Consider the following 3,552-nt stretch of genomic DNA (forward strand, 5'->3'; position numbering starts at 1 on the left):
ATCTAAGTTCAGGACTTTTCAGTTAAGAGAATGAGTAAATTCGAATTTTGGTTAGTCAAGTTTTCCCATGCAAAAATCCCTGACTCCCAGCACGCCAACTGTGTTCTGCTGGCCTGATGATTGCCAAGACCCATCATTCACCCTCCACAATGTCTCACATCCACCTTGTTATCTTCATCACAATGCTGTCAACTATCTGATTCAGGTTCTTATGAAGTCTGATTGGAATGTGCAAATTCTTAGTTTATCTTTTAGTCTCTTCTTTCCCCTCCCACCTACCTTGCTGGAGCTGCCTTGTTTACTAAGCACAAGTACAATACTGAAGGCATGCACTGCATCAGCTGGACTTTCATGAACTTCCCATGGCCGACTGAATAAAGTCCACATTCTTTAGGCTGACTTTCCAGCCCCTCTAAAATACAGCTGAAATGCCTAGCTTCCCAACTTTTGTTTTCTATTACTTTTCTCATGGAATTTATACTTCTGATTATGCATTCTTATTAAAGTCTTCAGACTAAGTTTGATGTAAATCCCAGGTGAATTTGCTTACTGCATGTACAACTATTTCAACCTCCAGGTAAAACACACTTTGTCCATGAAGTCTTCCCTAACTTATAACCACATCTCTACTTCTAAACCTATATGCTTTCATCTCTTCACTCCTAAGGACTTTAGCTATTGTCTTCCCTTATATCTTAAAATTTTATTCTAGCCACCTGTAGACAAGTCTACCTTGCTATCTACAATTCCTGCTCTGTCAGTGAGGTTTGTTTCAGCCCTATCCTTGTGTGTACCTTGTTCTCATCCCCCATCAAACACTCCAAAAATATTTATTGAATTGGTACAGAAAACAGTTGTTTGATATATTCTTGGCAACTTTTTTTTGAAGAATATTAAAAAATAATGTAGGGCCGGCTCAGCGGATTAAAATGCCTGCTTAGGCAGACACAGTGGCCGATCCCTGCCATGCAGTGCCAGCCCCACCCCCAAGGCACACTGAGAGAGAAACTGAGACTGGGAGTGGTGGCATGGGCCTGTAATCCCAGCACTTGGGAGACCGAGCACAGGAGGATCACTATGAGCCCAATCTACGTAGTGAGACCCTGTAGACCCTGTAGACTCATACTAAAAAAAAAAAAAAAGGATAAGTAGTTGTGATAGTTACTCATCATGTAGACTTGGGTAGGAAATGCCCAACTGATTCATCAGCAGAGCTCTGGGTGTGGCTGAAGTATTTACTGAAGACAGAAGACCCAGCCAGGTGTGAGGAGCACTAGCCAACAGGCTTGCAGCCAGAATGAAATTAAAAGAAGAAAGAAGTCTTGTGGCCACTTCTTTAGAAGAGGTCGCCCTCACCTTCACCTTTGACACCCACCTCCCAGCTTCTAGCATGGACGCTTCCGGTTTCCAGCACAAACCCCTTCACCTCCTTACATGCACCTGATGGGGACTCTGCAGTGAGTTCCCGGCCTTCAGACTTTGAATGGATACTTCTGGCATATGGCACACAGACAGCCCTCTTGTGTAATCCCACACCTGATGCTGCAGGCAGCCAGCATAAGCCTACCTGGGAAATCCTGCTATCTTCATACTGTACATCTTATATGGAGTGTTTCTCTGGTGAGCACCTACTGATATACTGTCTTGTCCTACTAAGCTGCCCTAACTTTAAATAAGTCTATTGAAATGCATGAAGATGCTAGAAAAATGGCTTCCCCCCATTATATAAACATACCAGGAAAAAAGCAAAAATTAGGTGACTATTTGTCAAAATTCTCACAGGCTATTCTGTTGATGAGATCAAGTATCACATGTAAGTGTAATTAAAGGGCTATCTCATGATCAGTTCTCTTTGAATCATGTTAATAGAAGTAATAACACTCATTTAAGTCTTTAGAAAGTGTTTCTACAGACATTACTTCACTGCTGTTTCACAATGACCCCGTGAGATCAGTAGGGTAGGAATCATCAACTCAGTTCAACCAATAGGGAACAGGTAAGGTCTAAGGAAAGCCAATCAGTTAGCAAGCTTCTGTAACGAAGGAGACAGAACTAAAACTGAACCCCAAGATGTGTGACCCCTACTCCAGAGCTCTTCCAGTTATTCTATGCTATTTACCGTAAGTGAAGCAAGCTAACTTCATGCTCTTGCCAGAAACAGATGTAGCAGTGACTTGTGACCCCTGGATTCTAACTTTTACAATATGAAGGGAGGACTAGAAAGTGGTATAATTTTCTTGCTCCTATGACATATGTAAAAGAAAAGCTTCCTTTTCATTTCTCCTGGTTGTAATTGTATAAGATATTTGCCATTTTTCCTTCCATCTTTTCTTTTTTTTTTTTTTTAATGTATTTAGTACAGGGCCTGCAGGGTCTCACTCACAGATCGGACTTGTAGTGATCCTCATGTTTCAGCCTCCCAAGCACTGGGATTACAGGCATACATATGCCCAGTTTCAGTCACTGTCTCAGTGTGCCCCAGGGACGGGGACGGCACAGCACACTGGGAATCAACCCCGGGTCTACTGAGCTGTCTGACCGACCCTTTCCCTCCTTCTTTAATGAGGTTAAATTGATAGAGAATAGGTACAGACCAACAGAAGCAAAAACTGGAGTGCTGAATACCCCCTACCTGGAGTCACCTGCTCTCAAACTTCTTTGTGAGTGAGATCACTTATTTCCTTGCTATTGTCAAAGCCAGTGAGAGCTGGACTTTCCCATTGCTTGCATGTGAAGACGTCCCCACAGCATAGGGAGCCTGGTGACACAGTGCATGGATTGAGAATCCTACTTTCAGTGAGAATATTAGTTAACTCTGGATCTTTAAGATCATACTGGTTAAAAGAGGAATTAAGGTTGCTATTGCTTAGAGTTATTTGATCAAGTCCAGTAACTAGTAGGAAGGATCTGGACAACGTGGGTTATAAATGGTCATAACTACTGAGATGGACAGCGACTATATCAATGGGAAAAGTATTTTTTTAAAAATACCCTAAACTATAAATTTACACAAAACAATTTGTTTTGTTCCTCTATTGTTTTAATCCTCTTATTTTCCTCTAGTCAGGCAGCAATTAGAGTTAATGCAAAGACTGATTCTTTGATTAAGAACACCAAACCTCTGAATGAACTTTGTTTCCCTGATGCCTGGAGACCATGGGGCAAGGTCAGGAGTGGGATGAAAGAGCAGAATAAAATTCCGGATGGGGCAGGGGCTGAGGGCTGCTGCCAAGATTGGAATTCGCCTTGAAGTCAGCAATCAAACCTTCAAAGAATAGTCTAACAAATCAAAAGCTTGTCATTTATTTGTTTTTAATTTTCCTTCAGAAAGAGTTTCAAGGCTTTAATAGCTCAGTTTTATTGCACTGTAAAAGAGACAGAGACAGACACACTGCTGTCTCATTCCATAAAGAGAAGATGGCTTAGAAAACCTCATTTTATCAAATATGCTATTTCTAGCAGTCCTCTGCCTTGTGAATATTCTCAGGGAATGTGTTCTAAGACCCCCAGTGAATGCCTGACAACTTGGATAGCACCCAATCATTCATATAT

The sequence above is a fragment of the Octodon degus genome, unplaced genomic scaffold (assembly GCF_000260255.1).
Source record: "Octodon degus isolate 3935 unplaced genomic scaffold, OctDeg1.0 scaffold00049, whole genome shotgun sequence".
NCBI classification, from domain to species: domain Eukaryota; kingdom Metazoa; phylum Chordata; class Mammalia; order Rodentia; family Octodontidae; genus Octodon; species Octodon degus.